The following is a 23,080-nucleotide window of genomic DNA, read 5'->3' on the forward strand; positions in this document are numbered from 1 at the left end:
TTTCAGTTCGGAAAACAGATGGCCACCATTGTGAGCCCCCATACGGCCTTTCTTTCCCTTTCCCCTTCCATGCTGTCTTTTCCTTCTCTCTCTGCCCAGTATCACAGGGTGGTTACAAGCACAGACAGAGCCTGCGCTCAACTTTCAATTCTTCCACTTCCCAGACATTTGACCTTGGACTCATCCTTGGGGATTGATTTCCTGTCCTTCATCGGGATGATAATAATCATACCTACATCCTTGACTTCTGTGCGAATTAAAGAGACTTACCGAGTCAGAATCAGTGCCACCTTCTCAGCATGGCCTTCCTCACCCTCTCTACTTAGCATGCAAACCTGTCTCCATCCCACACCGCCCTCCTTCCAGTCTTTACTTTTCTCCACAGCATAGATCACCATTTCTATACCATGTCACCTGCTTCTTTTGGTTGTTAACTATTTCCCTCCTCTAGAATGTAAGGACAGGGCTTGCTTTTTGTTTTCTTTTTAATCTGTTCCCATGGCTGTGTCCTCTGTGTTTAGAACAGTGCTTGGCACACAGAGGGCACTCAAAACATAGTTGTTAAATAAATAGATGAATGGGGCAATGTCAACTGCACATGCGGTTTTCACAGTCCCGTGGTTAGTGCTTGAGGTTGGCTGACACTAGAGTCTTGTTCCTGTCACTCTCCTCCACCTGCACCCATACCTCTGGCCTCCCAGGACGCCCTTGGAAGCTCTGCTGGAAGCTCACAGAGGAAAGTCCCAGCTGAGGCAGCATCCTGACCCGGGAGCAGGCCGCTCCAGCTTCTGGCCCACTCCATGGGGACAATCCTGGCTGTGAGGCCGTCCCTCCCCTCCTCTCACCCACTCGGGAGGTTGAGTCAGGACAGAAGACTGGAGAACAGTGGCTACAGGCCACGCTCTCACTGCCCAGTCCCCTGCTCTGCCCGGGGCTGCGGCACGAAGGAGCCTCAGGCACAGAGCAAGGGCTCCGCAGGCAGCTCAGGGCTGGGGGCCTGGGGGCAAGGAGTTGCCCCTTCTCACTGGGGTCCCTCTGAAGACGGAAGCTCCCCAGGCCACCTCCTTCGCAGGGCCACTTTCACTTTCTGTTTGCCTGGGCCCATGAACTCTCGGAGATGGGTTGGGGGTTGGGAGGGTCAGAATGCTGCCCCCCTCCCCCCCAGGGGCCTTCTGGGCCTGGGGAGAAGGGGTTTGGCAGCTTTCTGTATTCTACCCTCCCCCTGTTCCCACCCTCCATGAGCAAATCTCCCAAGCGAAGCTACTTTCTAACGCACCATCCTGATTATTATCTTACTGGACACTCCCTCCGGGACAGGGGGCATGGAGAAGACAGGAGAAATGAAAGCAAAAGCACCTCCAGCTCAGAGGTGACCGGAGCCACAGAGCCAGGACACGAACACTTCGTAGTGTTTCTATTTCCCTACTGTTCCCCGAGGTCCACCTTTGAGCAGTGCATCCCTGCTCAATCCCTGTCCACCTAGGCCAGTGATGGCGAACCTTTGAGCTCGGCGTGTCAGCATTTTGAAAAACCCTAACTTAACTCTGGTGCCATGTCACATATAGAAATTTTTTGATATTTGCAACCATAGTAAAACAAAGATTTATATTTTTGATATTTATTTTATATATTTAAATGCCATTTAACAAAGAAAAACCAACCCAAAAAATGAGTTCGCATGTCACCTCTGACACGCGTGTCATAGGTTCGCCATCACTGACCTAGGAGGACACTGAGGCAGGGGCCTGGCAGGACCTGGGATGGAAACATGGCTGGCACCTCCAAGACGCCCCTAAGGGAAGGAATTCTCCACCTCGGGGCTCCCCTGCAGCGCCCAGTGAGCTGAGGAGCTGGCATGGAGAAGAAGTGGCCTCTGGGAGGAGACCGAGGCCCTCAGGAGAGAGGTGGCATTCATTCTCATTTTCCATCCGGTAAATAACCAGCCGAAGGACAGAGCCAGCAGCGGAGAGGGCGAGCGGGCGGGGATTCTCAGCCTGGTCTGGATTCCCGAGCCTCTGTGCTGGTCCCAGGCGCAGTGGCTTCCCCTGAGCTCCTGTCCAGACCTGCACGCAAACGCTCCTCGCAGGCCCTGTCCCTCTCCTCCCTGCGTCTCCCCAAGGCTGCCCTCTGTGTTCCCTTCAGGCCTGCCCCTCCTCTGTGCACCCACATCGTCAATGTTACTGAGCACCATTCTTGGTACTGGGGACACAGCAGGGTCACACAAAACAGAAAAAGTCTTTTATGGAGGGAGGAGCGTGGACAGAAAAAAAAAAGGACTAGACAAACAAAGAAGCCCAGATAGCAGGGAATGCTCTGAAGGAGGTACAGCAGTTACTGTATGGAGAATGGCAGTGGGACCATCTCGCTGAGAAAGTGGCACGCTGGGGGGAGGGCTGGCAATGCCAAGATGGGGGTGAGGACCAAGGTCTGAGGTGGGGACAAACCCGCTGTAGGGCTGAGGGCCTGCGGCAGCCCTGGTTCACACGTGTTGTCCTGGTGTCATTTTTTTTTTTTTAATGTGAAGCATTTTGCTACTTATCTTCTGTAAGTTCTTTTTTAAAAAATATTTGTTTAAATTGATTTCACAGAGGAATGGAGAGAGTGAGAGAGAGAAACATCAGTGATGAGGTAGAACCATCGACCGGCTGCCTCCTGCACGCCCCCTACTGGGGATCGAGCCCGCAACCAGACATGTGCCCTTGACTGGAATCAAACCTGGGACACTTCAGTCTGCAGGCGGACGCTCTGTCCACTGAGCCAAACTGGCTTGGGCTGTCCTCCTCCTTTCGTGGTCAAGGGCGGCCCATTTGGAAGATGTTACCTACCATGAGGTGGGAGGCTGTTGGAGGAAATCCTGTGATTGATGCCTTGAAAAGTTCTCACTGGTTTCTTCTCCCTGAAGACTAAATTAGGGGGGCCCCGGGGCAGAAGAGCCAGGCCAGCAGGCGCTATGGCCACCCAGGTGTGTCTCGATGGCCCCTTTCCATAGATCTCAGTGCGAGCCTTAAGGATGGAGAAGAGTGTTTATGAAGGACCCCAAGGATCACCTCCTTCCACACCCCAGACTCAGACCCCTGAGCCCGCCCTAGGCATTTTGGAGATGGGCAGCACACACAGATCTCCCTCTCACAGTTTCTGTTGTCCGTGAGGAGGGCCAGCCCCCGCCTCGGTCCCCGCTGTGTCCAGCCCCTCTCAGGCTGGCTAGTCCAGCACCAGCCAGAGCCCACCCACCTCTCTGCGGGAAGCAGGCTGGCAACGCCTGCTGCATGACCTTGGGCTGCGAAGTCCAGCGTTTGCAAAGTCAAAGTGAGTCACTTCCTCCCTAGGGCCTCCCCTGACAGGCAGCGGGCGGGCCGGCTCCCTGCCCCCTGCCCCCCTTCCCCCTCCTCGTGCCCGTGGCTGGCGCTGGCAGGGCCGGGAACGCGCTCTGAATGCTAAGTGCTCTGCTAAGTGCTCGTGCCCGAGCCTGCACTGGAGGCTCATTTGTCACCCGCTGCTGACTCAGCAGTTCTGGGGAAGGCTTTTCCCTGCGCCTCTGAGGAGGAGGCCAGGAAATGAGGCGGTCCTGGCTTTCCTTCCCTTCCCTCTGGGATGTGTGGGTGGGTGTCTGAGTGCTGTCATGTGAGCAAGTCTGTGCGGCTGAGTGTCACTGGGTCTGTGTGTCTCTGATGTGTGTCAACATGGGTGTGCATTTCTGGGTCTGTGTGTCTTTTGTGTGCAGCTGAGTCTCTGTGTGTGTCTTTTATGTGTGTGTTTGTGTGTGTGTGAGAGAGAGAGAAAGAGAGAGAGAGAGAGACAGGTAGAGGTAGAGGTAGAGGGAGGGAGGGAGAGAGAGATCTGTGTTGCCCATCTGTGTGTGTCGTCTATCCCTGTGTGTGTGTCTGGATGTTGTATCTCCGGGTTTGTGTCTCTGTGTGCTGTATATGTGTATATGTTGTATGTGCCTGGATGTTGCATATCTGGTTTTGTATGTGTGATATGTGTCTGGGTGAGTGTGTGTGCTTCTCCATCACATTGAAGGCCTTTCCCCACCTCTCCCCTCAGACCTCGCCTACTCCCAGAGGGACTCTGGTCCCCAGCTCCCACTCGCGTCGTCTGCCTCCAGTCCTCTAGTCACAGGACCTCGGGTATTAGAAGGACAGGCTCTGGAGTCACACAGACCTAGGGCTGCCATGTAACAGGGAGAACCCTGACATCCCAACTCCCAGCCTTGGCTTTGCACTTGCCAGCGGAGTGACCTTGATTGAGATACTTACCTTTTCAGAGCCTCAGTCTCCTCACGGATAAAACAGAAGTGATCATGTCCCCCTAACAGAGAGGATCTCGTGCTGGAGCCTGGGGTATCGCATGCCGCGAAGGGTGCCTGTTATTTCTCCTTAGAGGAGTAGGCCCGGTGTCAGGCACACAGCCAGGGCCTAATGAACAGCACTCAAGAACAAAAGCACGGAGCGGCTGTCTCCTTGACTGCTGTGGGAGGGAGGGTGCGGGAGCGATGACCTGGATTGGGAGCTGGGCAGGAGCTGTGTGCATTGACAGCTACTGCAAGGAAAGACAAGTGGTGACCTGATTTAGTGCTGCCTTGGGCAGCCAAGGAAGCAGGAAAGGAAGTCACAGGCAAGGGGCATGGAGCTGCTCTGCGGGTCCCTTTCCTACCCAGACCAAGTGCTGCTGACACCTCAGTCCAGAGAGAGCCCACGGGGGCAGCACAACTCGCCCCACTCCCCACCCCTGGAGCAGCCCTCATGCTTTGTCCTGGGAGAGCACTCACTTCTATTTGTTTGGATCTTCCTTAAACAACCCCATGAAGGAGATTCTTAGCATCCCCTTTTGGCAGCTAGGAAAACTGAGGCTCTGGGAGATTCAATTCCAAGGTCATGGGGCTGCCACGTAGCAGAGAGAACCCTGACATCCCAACTCCCAGTCCAGTATTTCCTGCATGTCTACACCACCCACCCTCTTCCTGCACACACACATTTACACCAGCCTGCACCCTGGCGGGCCCCCCCTCCCTGCCCACAGGCAGAACTCCCACGCATGCTGGCACCACACCTTCCCTAGCATCAGTTCTTGGAGAAAATTCTTCCCAGAGCCTGCCAAGCCCTGCTCCCCTTGGGGAAAGGTAGGACTTGCTTCTGAAGGGCCAATTTATCATCCCAGAGCTGCTATATGGATGCTTACTCCATCCTTTTGCTATGTTTAGCTGGAGACATGTAAACCATTTTGGGATAGAGACGCAGGGCCTTCCCCTACTGGCAGGGGAAGCCTGGGGTGAGCAGTCCCACATTTCAGAGTTGCTGCCTAGTCTTGGTGCTGGGTTCAGAGAGTAGGGGATGGAGCCAACTGGAGGGCAACCGATGGGTGCCAGGCAGGTGGCAATGGTGACAGAGTGGGGACTTGGAGGGCAAAGGGCCTTAGCTCATGCCTCGCTGCTGACCAGCTGCGTGACCTTCGGCAAGTCACTCCCATTCTCTGGGCCTGAGTATCCACATCTATGAAATTAGGTTATTGCTCGCAGGTTCCTTCCAGCTCACACACGGTCCCAGATCATGGCTAAGTCTATGATTTCAGATGCTACCAAAAACTAAAACACTATGGGAAACTCTACCACCACCAGGCCTGCCTCCCAGCTCTTCCTGGGAAACCAGCAGACCGACGACCCTGTGGACAGAAGGAGCCAGCATGAGGCGTCTGGATATGGGACTTAGAAAAAGCCCGAAGTGGAAGGGGCCATCGGAGAGCTTCTTCCATCCCTGGTGGGCCCGTCCTGCTCCAGGGAATCCAGCGCCAGCAGGAGACGGGATTCTGGTTCTCTGCTCTGCTCAGGCCTGGGTCTGTAGGTGAGGACAGGAGTCATGTCCACTTGGGGGGCCTGTGATTTGTGGAGAGAAAAGGGGTCATAAGCGTTTCTGGCCTTCCTGATTCACAGGGTTATCCGAGCACCCCTGCAAGCCCATTGCAAAGCAGACATGCCCATTTCTGCCCAGACACAGTCCGGGCGGGCAGTGGGTGCTGCAGCCTGTCAGTACGGAGCTGCAGGGGCCCAGCCACCCAGTGACTCACTCACTCACCCCGCTGGCTAAACCCGGCCTCCACCCTTCCCTTCCCCTGCCACCCACAAAGCCCCTTAGAGAACTCTTGACTCTGGTCACCTTGAGGCTAAGGTAGAGAAGGACATTTCCAAAGGTTGGGGGATGACAATAGGGAAATAAACAGAAGGCCATGTGATCCCTTAATTACCCAACTCTGGAACCACCTACCTCTGGGCTTCCTGGTGTGTGAATTTATTAACGCCTCATTGTTTAAGTTGCTTGAATTTTATTCGTTCAGGATTCTCGCAGCCCAAAGCACAAGAGCCGGTGGGCCTCCTGACATGCTACTCGATCTCAGACAGTTTGCCAGGGGCTCCGTGCACCTACCCTGGAGGTCCCTGAGGGTCTGTGAGGATCAGGGGAAGTCTGATTGGAATGGATGTGCTAACCTGATGACGGGGGTGACTTTTAGGACTACAGGACTGGTGTGGGGTGCAGTCCTAAGAAGAACATGCAGGGAGAAGCTCATCAGGAACTTTGGGGCCAGCTCCCAACTTTTAGGGGTTGAAGGAACTTTGGGGCCAGCTCCCAGCTTTTAGGGGTTGAAGGAACTTTGGGGCCAGCTCCCAGCTTTTAGGGGTTGAAGACCCCGCAGAGTGAAGAATCGAGGGCCCCAGAGCAGTGTTCTTTCCAATTGTGAGACATGAAATCAATTGAGTGGATTGCACCAGAATGTTTTTTAAAAAAGGAATAGAATGAAAAAAATCTAAGTGCAAGTTACAGCTGGTAAAAAAAAAGAATGATACCTTCGTAAAATTTGTGGTTTTGCACATGTAAATAATCATCTGAGTATGGGGCTGAGATATGAAATGTATTTCTTACTGTGGGTCATGTTTTTAAAGTTTGAAAACCACTGCTGTGGAAAACAAGAGTGAAGCCCTTTATGTATGAGAAGGACAGGGGTCTCTGTCAGAACATGTTTTTATTTACTTCTTATTTATTTATTTTTTTGTTAACCCTCATCCAAGAATATTTTTTCCATTGATTTTTAGAGAGAGTGAGAGGGAGGAAGGGAGGGAAGAAGACAGAGAAACATCGATGTGAGAGAGAGAAACACATGGATTGGTTGCCTCCGTCTCTCGCCCCAACCAGGGCTGGGGATTGAACCTACAACCCAGGTACATGCGCTTGACCTGGAATCAAACCCATGACCCTTTGGTGCGTGAAGCAGTGTTTTAACCACTTAGCAACACCGGCCAGGGCTGTCCTAACATTTGATTCCAGCATCCCCAGGAGTTGGGGGGTATAGGGGGGTCCTCCACTTTCCTAAGCACAGAATGAGCCGGTCCAGTGAGGCCACGATGTGCTCCAACCCCTTTGCTGCTTCCTTTAGCAGGAAGGGAGGGAAGGGGCTTTCACCCAGATTCCCCATCCCCAGGGTGTCGGGGCAAGTAGGTGAAGATTTTCCATTTCTGAGCCTTTTCCAAGTGGCAGTCCCCACTGTGCCCTTCCCCAACCCTAAGAACAAGCGGAGAGGAGAGGCCAGTCGAGGAAGTCAGGAAGGTAGGTTTGGCCTCTGGAGAAGCCTTTTCTTAGAGGCCTTCCCCTTCCATTTCCATTCTTTGGCAGAATCTTGACTATAGTGGGGGCGGGACAGAGAAAAAACTAGAAAGCTCTAGTTCTGCCACCGGGCCGGAAGCCCCACCGTGGCCCAGCCAGTGGTTAGCCAGTTTGTCATTTTGCAAATCTGGTCTACCCACCTCCGGTGAAAACTCCCAGCATCACCCCAGGGGGCGATGACTAATTACAAAACACATTTTCTCTCTTTTTCCGCTCGCCCCCACCTAGCCTCTCAGCACCCCGCGCGCTAGACTGCCTCACTACACTGGCTTGAATGAACTCTTGGCCTGGCCCCTCCTCCCCAGCCTGCACCCTCAGGGTTCTTTCCTCCCTCACTTTACTTTCACTTTCTGGTCACTCTCACTTCTCTCAGCTTCTCAGCCTGGAGCTCAGAGCCTCGGCCCTTTCTCAAGGTTGGGGCCCTCGGTGAAGCCTGGGCCGCACCCAGTCAGTCTGGTCTTGAGTCAACAGGAATTGACAAATATTGACGCGGGGCATTCTGTTTCAGGTTTGCAAGGAGAGCACGGGGGCAAGGTTCCTGCACACGCAGTTTCTAGAAGCCTGATTGACACAGAGATGTCATCAAGTGATTAGGAACCGTGGGCCAGGGCTCTGCAGCTTCATGCATTCCGGTGAGGTGCAGGGAGAGGGCACAGGAGATAGCTGTATGTGCACCTGGCCTGGAAGGATGTTCCTGATCGAACATTGAAATAGGCAAGTGGCCAGACGGTGTAGATACTGTGGGCTGCTGGGTTTCCAGGACAAGTCATTCCCGCCCTCTCCTGTAAAGCTACAGAGAACATACTCTCCCTTGCCGTGGACGGTGAGGTTTGAGGATGGTCCCAGGCAAGGTGCTGGCACAGAACACCCTTCACGCCCCCTCCTGTCGTCACTGCACCCCTTCCCAGGACCATCTCAGGGGTGGCAGCCCCAGCCTGCATCTCCCTTCCATGTTGTTGATGGAATCCCCTCCCCTTTCCCTTCACACTGTCTCACCTGCTTCTTTATCTCACCTGGGAAAGAGGGAACTGGAGGCTGCCCAGACCCCACGGGCTGCATTTTCTTTAAGCTCTGTTTACCCGCCCCATTTACATGGGGCACAGGGGACCCTGTAAAGGATTCCTGATACTGAGTGTGATGAGGTTGTGAGGAAGAGGGTGGCGCTGGTGGGACTGTAACGCTTTGGGGTGGGGGGAGGGACTGGATAAATCCAGCCCATTTAGGAGTGCACATACTCTTAGAGCTAACTACTCCACTTTTAGGAAAGTACCCTGAGTAATACATGAGCGAGGATGCTGACTGCAGCATTCTCATCGGTCCTGACAGGCGATGGGAGCTCTTGCAGCTGTCAGAGGAATGACAGCCCTGACTTACCAACAGGCACAGGGGTGTCTGTTTAAAAAGCAAGTTTCAAAATAGTACGTGCAGCAAACTCAAGATTTTTTAAAATAATAAAAACAACAGTTTATAAGGGTATTTTAGTTTTATAATTAAACTTTTTTTTTGTCATTAGAGAGCGAGGGAGAGGGCGAGAGAGAGAAACATTGATTAGTTGCTTCCTATGCCGGCAACTAGGTATGTTCCCTGATCAGGAACCCTTTGGGGTATGGGATAATGCTCCAATCAACTGAGCCACTGGGCCAGGGCTGTAATTAAACTTTTTAAAAAATTAGTAATTAATAAATGAAGTTCTCATGGCCCAAGCATCAGCTTGCCAACTGCCCCTCTCCCTCCTCGCCCCCTCCCTTCCACGCCATCTTGTCTGCTCCTCTGACAATTTGCTATCTTTGGACCTCAGACTCCTGAGCTGTCTGTAAGACTCCAGAGCCCCTCTAAACAACGCGCACTGATCCCTCCCTAATCCTGGCTCCCTAGCAGCTCAGACCAGCAGCTGTCTGCTCCTATGGGAGGTGAGCAGGAGTCCCCTTGGTTTATACCCATCGTAAAAAGAGAAGCAGCTGTGGCGCTGTGGATGCTCAGAACTCCAGGACATGTGCACCTCTAAAGAGGGGCCTGGCCTCTCCGCAGAGAGCGCAATTCTTCCTCTCCTTCCCGGACACGGGACACATCCTTTGCACTCAAAGCATTTCCAAAGAATTGGGTGGGACTCTCAGATAGGACTTTGTCCATTGGTCTCACTCTGCAGGTGAGAACAATGCCTCCAGGCCACGCCTTTCCACCTGCTTCTTTGCAAGTGCGTCTCTGAACAATGGCAGAAGCTGAAGGCTCCCTTCCCTCTGTTAACTGTGCAATAAAGGAATCCCATCAGGCCAGCCACGGCCTCCATCAGCGCTTCTCCGAGGGAGGGCCCTTTGGAATCACCTGCGGAGATTTGCAAGCTACTAACACCTGGGTCCTACCTCAGACATTCTTTTTCTTTCTTTTTTTTTTAAGTATCAAATTTTTATTTTTTAAAATATATTTTTATTGATTTCAGAGAGGAAGAGAGGGGGAGAGAGATAGAAACATCAATGATGAGAGAGAATCATTGACTGGCTGCCTCCTGCACATCCCCTATTGGGGATTGAGCCTGCAACCCCGGGCATGTGCCCTTGACTGGAATCAAACCCGGGACCCTTTGGTCCACAGGCCAACACTCCATCCACTGAGCCAAACCAGCCAGGGCCCAGACATTCTTTTTCATTTAAACTGGGGAGGGGCATCCTGAACACTGGGATTTTGTATTCCCTACCTCTTCCCGAGGTACACCCCTGGTTAAGAACCCCTAGTCGGATGTGATATGATGTAAGGTGTGTAGACATGCTCTGTGCATACCTAACCCATGCATGGAAGCCTATGCACACACACACAACATGCAAAGCTGGATTTCTCAACACACAAAATAACACTCGCTGCTAAGGTCACCAGCAAAGCAAGACACCAAAAAAAAGTGAGAAAAACATTTTTTTAGAATGTGATATTTAAAAAGGGAAAAGGTTATCAAGGGGAAAATCAGAATCTTTATTGGGCTGCTCTACTTATTTTCGTTGTGTTTTTCCTCATCTTGCATGTGGGGAGAAGAAGCTCCACAAACCTTTCAAGGCTGGGCCCTAATCCAGCCCCCACATCCATAAAGACAGCTTTCGCCCCGTCTCATGCTGTAGGTTTCCTGGGCGAAGCATCCAGTCCCTTGGGATGGGACAAACTGTCACCTGGTTCCCCTGGCTGAAAGCCCTCAAGCAGTGAGAGTCCTGGCATTGGGCTGGGGGTTCGAGGGGCCCAAGTCATCCAGGAGCTCCAAGCCCTGCCACTCCCTGCACCCCCACTCCGTAAGAATGCTGTGACCAAAGGAACTGTGCTCCTATATCTGCAGGTGGCTCAAATATTTGGGGCTCTGTCCCCAAGGCAAGGTATACCCGTGTATGAGATTTACATGTGGGCTTGCCTGAAGTAGAGATTTCGCCAATTTCAAGGTTATTTCTAAATCTAAGTTTGATGATTCAAGTATACAAAGTGAATCCAATGGAAATCTGAGGAACTGATTGGTAGGTTTTCATCTGGGCAATCAAGAAAGGCTTCCTGGAGGGGGTAACATTTGAACTGTGCCTTGAAAGATGAGTAGAATTTAAGAAGGAAAAGAGAGAGAGTATATAGAGCTGCCCCATTCTTTTACTCTTCCACATTCTCATCCTTGACCTCAGCAAACCTGGCTCTGTCCCAGGAGCCTTCTGGAGCCTTCAGGGTTCCGCCTCTTACGACCCTCCCAGAGTGAATATCAGCCCCACATCTGGATGCCCACCTCTGGATCTGCTGGGCTCAGTCCTGTGTTCTCTGACCTGGTTTTGAGGTGCCCAGTCTTATTCAGACGCCTCTAGACCTACCACTTAGTGCTTCACAGCCTAAGTGAAAACTGGGGGGGGGGGGGGGATGTCCTCAGGCCTTCCCCATTGGACAGTGGAGCCAAGATCTCAACCTGGAATTGCCTCAGGAAGCCCTGGACAGCTTTAAAATATCCAGAGGCCAGTACCTCTCCACCACGCCTTCAGAATCTGACTATCCCAGCTGGGAGGGCCAGCCAGGACAGAGACCATGGCCAGTAGCCAAAAGATAGGGGAGAAAGAACGGAAGACAAGGCAGAAAGAAGGGGGCTCCTCGAGACAGCTGCCCAGAAAAAAAGCCAAGAGGCTCTGGAACAGGTGGAGGACAAGGCCCAGCCTAAAAGGGGCTCTATAGGAAACAAATGTTCACGGAGCAGCATTAAATCCTGTCTCTGTGCCCCAGGCTCCTGGGGGTGGCGCCAGGGACAACTGTTCACCATCAACAGAGGGGGAAAGACACAAAGGTCCCCAAGGAGGGCCTCCATAGACAGTGCCTCCATGAGAGCAAAGACTTCATCGCATTTGTTCACAGCTGTCTCCCCAGCGCCTGGCGCGCAGTAGGTGCTCAATAAATACCTGTTGAGTGAACTTTGCCAGGCCTTTTCCTCTATCAGGACTCTCATGAATTTCTGATTCTGTGGGTTTCTTGTACAGAGAAGGGGTTAACATGGTGGTGCCAAGGAGAACGTTGGGAAAGGAGGGGAGAAGGATGTTTAGCTTGGGTTCCCTCCCTAGTCTCCACTGACAACATTTCCTCAGGATTTTGGAATTGGATGTAAGAGAGGGGGTGCAGTTAGCTGGGCACAGCTGTCCTTCCAAATCGGAGGTTGGAGGAGCGGGGAGAAGAGGAAGAGGAGGAGGGAGTGGGGTAGTAGGCAGACAAGCAGAGAAGAGAGGAGTGTGCCGGGAACACAGAGCGGCTGCCAGCCCCCGCTGACTGAAAGGTGCTGGGTCTGTCCAGAGAGAAAGGAGCGAGGCTGGTGAAAGCCCTCCCCCCCCCCCCCCCGTGGTCACTGAGCTCCCCAGGGTCTTATTCCAGCAGCCACACTCCCTACACGGTGACTTGCAGAGTGGGGTGAGGTATGTGTGGAAAGGACCTGGGAAGGAAAGGAAAGCCTCACTCTCCATTTGAATAGCAGCGGGTAATTTCCCTTCCCAGTGGTGGGGGTCTCCTCGAGGCCTGCTTCAGAGAGCTGGGCGGGCTGGGGCTCCACTCTGTGTGCGAGTGTGCACACCATGCAGATGTAAGCCTGGCTTGGGTGTGCTCCCAGCGCTGACACAGCCTCTGGAGAATGCATAGTACCTGCAGGCACAGGCCCGGAAGCAGATTCCTTGGGTCGCAGGAGAGTGTGTAGTTAGGCTCTGTGCAAGCTCTATCTGTGTGTCCTAAGCCGGGAGCACCACATGCCAGGCCTCCTGGCCAGGAGTTCATCTTAAAGCCACCTTGAATGGAACACATTCGCCTCTCCATTCGGGTTACTTGAGCCTACTCCCCACCATACCTGAAGGAAGGGCCTTGGACCCCTAGGAATTGCAGGCTGGGGTGCTGCCCGTGACATTGCTCCCACCTGGAACCCCAGTCCTGTCTAGCACTGGGATGTGTTTTGAAGTCACATGCAGCCCTGCTCACCTGTGAAATCTGGTTGCCGGTCTGGATGTATCTGGTGCGCTAGGTGAGCTCAGGGCTGGCTGGCCCTGGAGCAGTGAGGAGGGGAGGGGACAGGCCAGAGGCGGTGCTGGCTTCAGGCAGCACTGGGCTGGGCCTGGAGCCCTCCAGGAGGCCAGTGGCCAGGATGCAATTAACCCCCGCCTGCCGAGGGCCAGATTCTGCCCGCCATGAATACCTCCCACTCGCTTCCACCAGCTACCACACCTCCTCCCCAGGAGTGGATGTAGGAGAGGCAACAGGTGAAGGGCATCACTCAGCAGGTTCTTTTCCTGCTGATTCTTCCAACCCTTTGCTTACCACACCACATACCCCAGAGGGCAAGCTGGGCCTGAGACAAGACTTCCAAGCAGCCATGGTCATTGCCTCATTGCTGGACAGCCCCCATCTCAACCCACCTCCCCACCCCTATAGTAGGAGGTTGTACTGCCAGTCACATTACCAGATGTTTCAGTGCCCAGCACAGGGCCTGCCTGGGCACTCTCTGCTGGAGATGTATTAAGAAGAATGGCCCCTGTGAACCCCTCCAGCTCCTCCATCTCTTCCAATCTTTTGCTGAAGATTCAGACTCAGGAGGTTTGAGTGAGGCCTGAAGTCACTGAAAGCATCTGGGTGGGTTTGGCTGGCTCCATCCCGCCCCACGGTGAGCTGCTGTTGTCTCAGGGCTATCTCTCAGGTGTGTGCATTCCAGAGAGAGCATGGATAGCCGAGAGTGGAATTTCAGGTAGTGGAGAGCTGTGGTATAAAGCTGCACTCAAGAAGTTCAAATTCCCAATCTTGACCTTGGGCATATTGCTTAAGCTCCTTGGGCCTCAGTGTGCTCATCTGTAAAATGGGATGATAAAGATCAGTGTGCTCTTTGCCATAGAAGGCACCATGGCAGGGCCCGGGGCTAGTAGACAGAGCTGGAGGAGCGGGGGTTAGGGTCAATGCCTGGGATTAAGGCCCTGACCCAGACCTCTGTGTGGCCCTCCAAGAAGGTGACAGGAAGTCCAGGCCTACCCAATGGGAATATGGTAAAGAATGAGCAGAGAGTGTGTGGCCCCTGGAGGCCAGTTCTGCAGCAGCGGCCCCTGTCCTGTGCCCTCTCTTGGATCATATTTGTGCTGCCCTAATTTCTAAGAATTTAGACATGCCTTCAGGGACCAAGCTCCTCATGGGAATAAAAACTCAATTCAATTCCCCACGAAAACCATTTGTCCATTGAAACACTTGGCACAGATGTTGAATTCGAACAAATCCAGGTTTAAATCTCCATTTCACCACCTACCGGTAGAACAACATGGAACAAACCTTAGAACCTCAGCTTCTCCATCTGTAAAGTAGGGAGAGTCGTCTCTGCTTTGCACCTGTTGAAAAGACTAAATTAACTCAAGCATCCTTTCAACAAACTTTTATTGAGCACCTACGATGTGCCAGGCAGTGATGATACAGCTATGAATACAAGAGAGGCAGACAAGGATATATGCTAGTGGGGCCTTCAGACAGATATTAACCAACAGTGACTCCAATGTCTGCTACCGACTGTATGAGTGTTATGTAGAAAAAGTGCTCATGAGGTAGTCTTGTGAGCGAGTTTTGAAGGATAACTAGGTGTGATCTATTTCAATGACTCTAAAACACTATTGATTGTCAACACAATTGTTTTAGGTCACACCCGAACACCCGAGAAAGAAAACTCCTTCAAGACTCAGAGCCTTCTTACCCTTAGAGGTGTTATTTTGTGCTTACTCAAAGCTCTTTTCAAATTTCCGTCAACCCCAGAGGAGTTTCCTATCTCCTGCCCAATTTAAAACAAAGAAAGGTCTGTAATGGCAGAGATCAGAATAGGGTGAAACCCAAGAGAAATCCACCTTACCCTGCAGCAAGCTTGCCTGGTGTGAAACCCCTGAGTGGGTAGCAGATACTCTCCCAGGCTCTGGTTCCGCAGAAAGGGGAGACAGGACAAGTAGGCCATGTGGACAGGGCAGAGAGGAGGGCAAGAATGGTGGAGCAGGGGAGCTGGCCAAGTGCCCATTGCTGGCCTCTGATTCTGGTTGAATGGAAGAGTGGCCAGGAGGAGAAGAGTCAGATGCCAACCTGGGGAGTTGTTAGACACCATAGTGTGTAAAATGCATCCTGTCGTCAAAGATTTAAAAGACGCATCTTACCCAGAAGCACAGAGTACCCTCGTTTCTAGATCTTGGTTTTTAAATACCATTCTTCGCTAAAAGGAACCTGGGCACTTTTGGGGGAACAGTCAATGCCAGGGCTGCCTCAGGAAAGTACAGATGAGCCTGGAACAGTTTATTGTGCCAGAAAGTGACAATGTGCTGAAAAATATATAAATAAATAATAGGGAGTTGTCAATAGGAATGAGAGCCAGATTCAACAGGTTTCTACTACTGGGCAATTCTGGCATAACTTGAGCACTGAAATAAATAACGAGAGTCAGAGATTATAACCCAAAGAATAAAAGAATCACATATGAGTCCATCTGAGAAATAAACACACAAATAATCAAATGAATGGGGAAGAAAAGAACACTCGGCCTTCACAAAGGGATGCCAAGGAACAAATGTAGGAACAAATGATGGAATTGGAAACCCCTCATCTGCCCACTGCTGTAATATTGTTTTAGGCAAGAATCATAACTACGTGCTACGAGTGGGTGATAAGAAACAAGATATTTACATAGTACACTGAGCAGAAAATTCTTCTTTTGCTACTAAAAGGCATTAGTAGAATAACTGGAGATGGCTCTAGTACAGCTGTGGGCAAACTCCGGCCCGCGGCCGGATCCGGCCCGTTTGAAATGAATAAAACTAAAAAAAAAAAAGACCGTACCCTTTTATGTAATGATGTTACTTTGAATTTATATTAGTTCACACAAACACTCCATCCATGCTTTTGTTCCGGCCCTCCGGTCCAGTTTAAGAACCCATTGTGGCCCTTGAGTCAAAAAGTTTGCCCACCCCTGCTAGTACCTGGTACACCGGTACCAAAGTCAATATAGTAAAAAGCTAACATTTGGAAAACCTGAGTGACAGGAATATGGGAATTATTGGTCCTGTTTTTTGCAATGTCTATTAGTCTGAAATTATTTCAGAATAACAAGTTAGCTTTTTAAAGCGTGTATCTTAAAATTGACAAAATACAATAAATAATTTGGGGAAAGATGTACATGAGCATACCAGGTAGAAACACCTGTGTGGGCAAAAGCCCTGAGGCTGGCCAATCATGTTTTTTTGAAAACCAAAACCATAGAAAGCCTGCGTGTTGGGGGCAGAGTGTCTGGGAGCACAGTGAGCCAGCTGAGAGGTGGGCAGGGGCCAGGCCATAGTGAGGGTTTGGGTCTTGTGATGACAGCAGGGAGGAGCCATCAACATGCTTTAAGCCGCGGGTGTGGGGAATGTGGCCTTATTTGTGTTTATCACTCTGGCCCCTGGCTGACCCTCAATAAACAGTGGCCATTAATAATGCCTTGTCTGCTCGACTCTCTGCTGTCGCCTCCCCTAGGGACCTTTTTGCTCAATGGAGTTGACAGCAGGTGGCCTCATACCCACAGGCTGCCAGGTTGACCTCTAGCACATCCAAGCCCAGTCCCATCTTCTCCTCACCCCACTCAGCCCAGATCTCTGTGCACACCTTCTCCACCAGCTTCCTTCTGTCTGTCTTGGTTTCTACTCTGGGAGCCCAAGAGCTCAAAGGAGGCTGGAGAGGTTTGAGTACAAGGTGAATAAATGGGCTGTTTGAGGGATCTCCCAGGGCAACTCCAGGCCTGGTACAGTTTGAGTGGCTGTGGGCTTCCTTTTTTCCAGATGAATCACTGCTCTGTGTGTGTGTGACCGTGTGTGCCCTCCCCCTGATGTGCTTGGGGCCCTGCGGTGAAAAAGGACTGGCTGTGTGCGCCAAGCAACTCCTCCTGTGACCAGCACTCACTGCAGCGCACTCTGAGCCAAGTACCTGCTGGTGTTGCTGTGATTCCTCAGCCAACCCTTACAACAGCCCTGTGAGGAACACACCACTGTGTCCATTTTGCAGAAGAGCGAACTGAGGCCTGAAAGGTTTGCTAGTGTGTTCAAATTCACACAACTGGCCCAAAGATTCAACCCAGGCCCTCCGACCCTGAAGCTTACACTTCTGCCCCCAGAGCCACCCTGCCACTTCTGATGGCCCATGGACATCAGCGTTATGGGAATCCAGGACATGAGGCTGGGTGAACCAAGTGTAACTGAGGACCCAGGAAGGGGTTAATTGAGATGCCCTCAGCAAGCTCTGGTTTGGTGAGGCTAGTTGCCATGGCAACAACATGGTTTGGGGAGAGGGAGGCCAGCACAGCAGGATCTTCTGAATCACTGGACATGTAGCCCCTGTGTTTATTCTGCGGTGAACTCCTTCCAGCATCCTCAGGGACTGCACGACACCGGGACTGACTGTGCAGGACAAGGGTGAGGGCAAGGGTTCCCTGTGTGCGCCCTGGCCCTGCTGCAAAGCCTTACCGGGCGCTCTCCCTGGCACTGCCCCGGGAGTCCTGCCCACCAGGAACATTCAGAGCCTCTCCTCTCAGCTCCCAGATCCCTGGGCGAGGTGGAAACCAGGAAAGAACACAGATTTGGGGCCAGAAGTTCATTGATCATTTATTTATTCATTCTTTACTAGATATTTATTACTTGCCCATGATGCACCAGTCACTGCGCTAGGTGCTGTGACCTGGGGTTATAGCCGGAAGCCAGCAGGCTCTGCACTCATGCAGCTGCCCTTCCAGGGGACAGAAAGTCCCCCACCAAATGCTTTCTGTGTCACCGTGGGCAAGTCTCTTTTCCTTTCTGAGCTCATCTGCAGAATGGGCCCCATAAAGCCCACATTGCTGGGATGCTGTGTGGATGAGACGATACACTGAAGCATATACCTGTATGCACAGCACATAGTAGGGCTAACTGTGCCGTTGACATAAATGCCTGTAGGCTGCTCACCTTTCCCTCCAACCTCGGAAGGAATCAGGTGATGATAGAAGTCACAAATGAGGAGCCCTAGGCTCTGGGCCCTGGGGGCACTGTGAGGCAAAACCTCAATACTGACCCAGTTAGAGAGACAGGCTCCTCCATCACCGGGCAGTGACCTTGGCTTCAGTTTGCCCATTTGTAATGGGGGGGGGGTCGGGTAGAGGAGGGAATGTACCCGAGCTGATGGGCAGCACCACAGTGGACACTTGACCATTCCATTCCACTGCCTGACCCACCCCCAGGACAGAAGAGGACTACTTCCCCAGGCATAATAAGACTCCAGCCCAACTCATTTTTTGCCTAAATATGGACCACAGCAGCTATCTGTTGATTTGACTCGTTTGATTTTTTTAAGCGGGGCTACCTTAGCCAAGGAAAATGCCCCCTCCCAGTGCGCATCTCAGACTTTGCCCTGTTTGCTTCCTACTTACCGCCCCCCCGCCCCACCTCCCGTCAGCCCCAAGGTAGTATACTTGCACAATACAAAGCAAGAACCTGACTCTGTGACCCTCCCCATCATGGAAGGACCCCTGAAGCCCTCAAGGTCAGCCCCGGGACCAACCTCTGTAGCCTCCAGCACATGGCAGGCCTGGCAGTCACCAGCAGCTCAGCTAGGCTGCATACAGATAAAAGCAGCATGCAGATCCAACCCACACTTAGGGAACCAGCAAAGGAGGAGGAAAAAATGTGAGAGTTTCATATTTGATATTTCAAAAAATACAAAACTTCAAAGTAGTCACCACAGGGGGAAAAAACGTATTGAAGGACTTCCTCACATTTACTTTGTGAATTAGTATTGATTTTATTTGTACTGCTCCCGGGGGTGGAGATGGCCTCACCTTTTCAGAGCTTGGTGCCTCTAGAAGTCTTAATCAAGGCCTGGGAAGTGGAAGTGGGGTGCACACTCTGTGGGCTCCTCTCACGTCCATCCCTGGAGGATAGAGAGGGAAGGTGTTTTCCTCTTGCTTCGGTCTGACACCAAAGGAGGCCAGATTAAGCTTGGTTGGAGGTGGTGCTAATGAGTTTTCCAGGGTTCTCTTCCTCTCTGTCCAATCTCGAATTGCCTTCACCTCGGCTGGGTGTCAGGATACATATTTATACGAGGACACGGCTTACAGAGCAGCTCCTGGCTGTCAGCTGTTGGTGACATTCTTTGTAGAAGGTCAGTGGGCTGGGAGGAGGCTGGGGTGGGGGGCTGCGAGTTCGGCAGAGAGGAAGAAGCTCCCAGCCAGGCTGGCCCCTGAGCTGGAAATCTTTAACAAAGGATCCAGCCAAACCCCGGGAGAAAAGGACAGGCAGGCAGACATGCCTCGCAAACACGTCCCCTGTGAGGAGGTCAGAAGGCACTTGGATGGCAGAAGGAAAGGATGCGGATGAGGAGAGAAGAGGAAGAAGCCCAGTGAGAATGAGGATTTTCTTTTCTTTCTTGGTTTCCTTTTTAATAGGTGTCACTTTTTAGATCATTTTCAGGTTCAAAGCAAAAATGAACAGGAAGTACACAGGTTTCCTACATACTGCTACCCCCCCTCCGCCCCCCCCACACACACACACACAGCCTCCCCCACCGTCAATATCCCCACCAGAGTGGTGCATCTGTAACACTGACATATCATTTTCACTCAAAGTCTATAGTTTACCTTAGAGTTCACTCTTAGTGTTATATATTCAATGTATATGAACAAATGTACAATGACATATATCCACTACTGTAATATCACAGAATAGTTTTGCCTTTTCTACAATGCCATATAGTTAGAATATGTATAGTTGGAGGCAGAAAGACCTCCAACTATACCAGGTCTTATAGTATACTAGAGGCCCGGTGCATGAAATTCATGCACCGGCGGAAGGGGGGGGGGGTCCCCTCAACCCAGCCTGCACCTTCTCCAATCCAGGACCCCTCAGGGGATGTCCAACTGCTAGTTTAGGTCCGATCCCAGGGATTGGGCCTAAACCGGCAGTCAGAAATCCTTCTCACAATCCTGGACCTCTGGCTCCTAACCACTCACCTGCCTGCCTGCCTGATCACCCCTCACTGCCTCCCCCCCACCGGCCTGGTCACCCCTAACTGCCCTCCTGCTGGCCTGATCACCCCTAACTGCCTCTGCCTGCTGGCCTGATTGCCCCAAACTGCGCCCCCTCCCTCCGCGCCCCCCCCCCCCCCGCCAGCCTGGTTGCCCCCAAACCCTACATATACTATTTTTTTCTATATATACATACTTATGATAAAGGTTAAGTTGATGGTTCCAGCCCTTGGTGGAGCTAGATGTGGTATAGGGTCCAGCCATTTCCACCCAACTGAGAACTCCTGTGATGGGCAGTCTTTGCTCCAGGCACCCCAGGGGACTGGCGGAGAACTTATGAGATCTGCACTGTGGTTTGATGGCCCCACCTGCCCCACCCAATCCACATTCTCCCTATTTCTTCTCAGGGGCTGCTTCCTGCTAACCCCAGTGCACACCTAATTCTGTCTCAACATCTGCTTCTGATCTAATTGACCTAGCACTGGGAGGAGTGATGGGACATGGGGGTGGGGGATGCCAGTTAAAAAATGCGAGGTCAGAGACTTTACTGATAATACATGTTGGGCTGACACCTGGAGCCAGGACAGCACTGAGTGTCAAAGGTGTCTAGGAGAGGAAACGTTGGGTGCAAAGGCTCTAGCCTATGTAGCTAAGGCAGGGGGTGCCCGAGGAGTGGGAGGAAATAAGATCATAACGCTTCAAAGACCAGAGTGGGGACACTTTGTGTAGGCCACAGTCAGAAGGTTGGATTTATTCCAGATGCAGTGGGAAGCCACTGGAGGGTTTTCAGTTTAGAAGTGATGTGATTTGATTTGCATTTTTAAAAGCTCAAACTGGCTTCTAGGTGGAGAATGGATTACAAGAGCGCAAGACGGGAAAGCAGGGAGACAGTTCAGCATTTCATTGCTGTGGTTAATATAAATTCTCAGCTCAACAACTTCTCTCCTGCAAAGACAATCATGGTGGCCCGTTGCATAGAACCCCATGCATACTGCAAACACACCTCACAGTCCCCTACACTCTTAACCACCCACAGTCTCTCCTGGACACAGGTTTACATGCATGCATCCATGTTCCCCAACATAAACAGAGGCATATAGTCTCATGCACATATCCTCCCATACATGGCACCAGCAAAGACGTTTTCATGCATATGCAAGCACACACTCCCATTTATTCACTTCCTCACACACTTATGAGACACTTTCATGCACAGGCACACACATATAGCTACACATATTTCTACAGAGCTACACAGACCCACCATTTCCCATTTTTCCAAAAAGAAGCAGGTCTGAACAGGGGGAAAAAAGATGTTAGGGGCTTTATACGAGGAGGGGATAATTACAAGCTTACTTAGTCATTGGAGAAAGAAAATGCCCAAGTGAATGCCTGCTTTACCCTAAATTGCACCTGATGGTTGGGTTGGCCATTTATCAGCAAGGCTGAATTAAAGCCTTCATTCATCAGGCTGCCCCACGCGCCCCCCCCCCAATCCCCACTCCCCAGCTCCTGTCCACCTACCTCTAGCATTAATCAGCTCTCACTACACTCCAATGACTCACAGGGTATAGGGGGAAGGGGTGTGTACACTTTGGGCAAATCTGGACTCCTTAGCTGGCTCCTCGGTAATACATCCTCCCTTCCAGCTGAGCCCCAGCCACAGTGACCTGCCAGCAACAGGCAGCTCTTCACACACACACACCTTCAGGGTTTTGCATATGGTGCCTCCACTGCCAGCTGGAAGAGCTTTCTTATCCTTCCTGCCTCTGCTTAGGAGCTTCCTCCTCAGGAAAGTCTTCCCTGATTGTCCCATCATGCACTCCAATTAGAGTCCCTGCTGTGCTCATCTCCATCTCAGCATGACTGCACTGCCCAGCACCCACTCCGTTATACTTATCTGTCTCCCCTTCAGGGCAGAGAATATATCTGTTTTGTGCACTGCTGCCGGGCACAGAGTAGGTGCTCAATAAATATTTCTTGTAATCAAACGAATGAAGGTTGTTCCTATGTACCAATGAAGCTAGAGATTATTTTTGAAAAGGGTTCCTTGTTCCCTCTACCTTCTTGCTACTCCAGAGATGACTTGGTGATAACTGAGGCCCCAGCTTGCATCATAGGATGCCTGTGGCCATTATTTCTCTGATACCTTTCCTATCTTCAACCAGCTCCGGTATGTGATGCTGGGATAATGTTGGGTCCCTAAGTTGGGGCAGGAGATAATGGGGAAGATTTGGGAAATGGAGGGACAGGGACAAGGGTGGAGAAATTCAAGTCAATATATATTACTCCCATAACTTCCTAGGGGAAAGAGGTAGTGACCATGGGAGAGAGAGAGAGAGAGAGAGAGAGAGAGAGAGAGAGAGAGAGAGAGAATTGTATCTGTTGGCAGGGAGGATCAGGTCGGGCATTTGAGGGTTGAAAAGAGCAAGAGGCGGTCCCAGGAGAAAGACCTTGAACATCCTTGACAGGGCAAAGCTGTTTGCTGATTAAAGAAAAGAGGCCGCAGTGCTGACATGTCTGCGCTGTGCCAGGAGAGGTGGCGCAATGACTCAGGCCCTGGACAGAGCTGCTGGGAATGGACACGGTCAAACAGGATCCCGGCCTTTCTGACCCCAGCAGGACACGGTCAAACAGGATCCCGGCCTTTCTGACCCCAGCAGAATTCTACTTCCCTTCCTAAGGACCAAAAAATAGGAAAACGAATAGGTACCATTAAGTGAGTGTCTGCTATAGAGAAGGCAAGGGCAACCTCCTGCCACTTCTCTGCCCACAATGTGACAGACATCGCTAATCAATCCTGAGTGTACCCATCACCTCCAGACCAAGATGAGATGTCAAGAATTCTTCTCAACACAGAGAGCCAAAGACCCCTTACTGACCAATTGGGGCTGGCACATAAAATGAGTCCTTTTTGCCGTCACTGGTCTCCTAAACA

The sequence above is a fragment of the Myotis myotis genome, unplaced genomic scaffold (genome assembly GCF_014108235.1).
Source record: "Myotis myotis isolate mMyoMyo1 unplaced genomic scaffold, mMyoMyo1.p scaffold_m19_p_1, whole genome shotgun sequence".
Lineage (NCBI taxonomy): Eukaryota > Metazoa > Chordata > Mammalia > Chiroptera > Vespertilionidae > Myotis > Myotis myotis.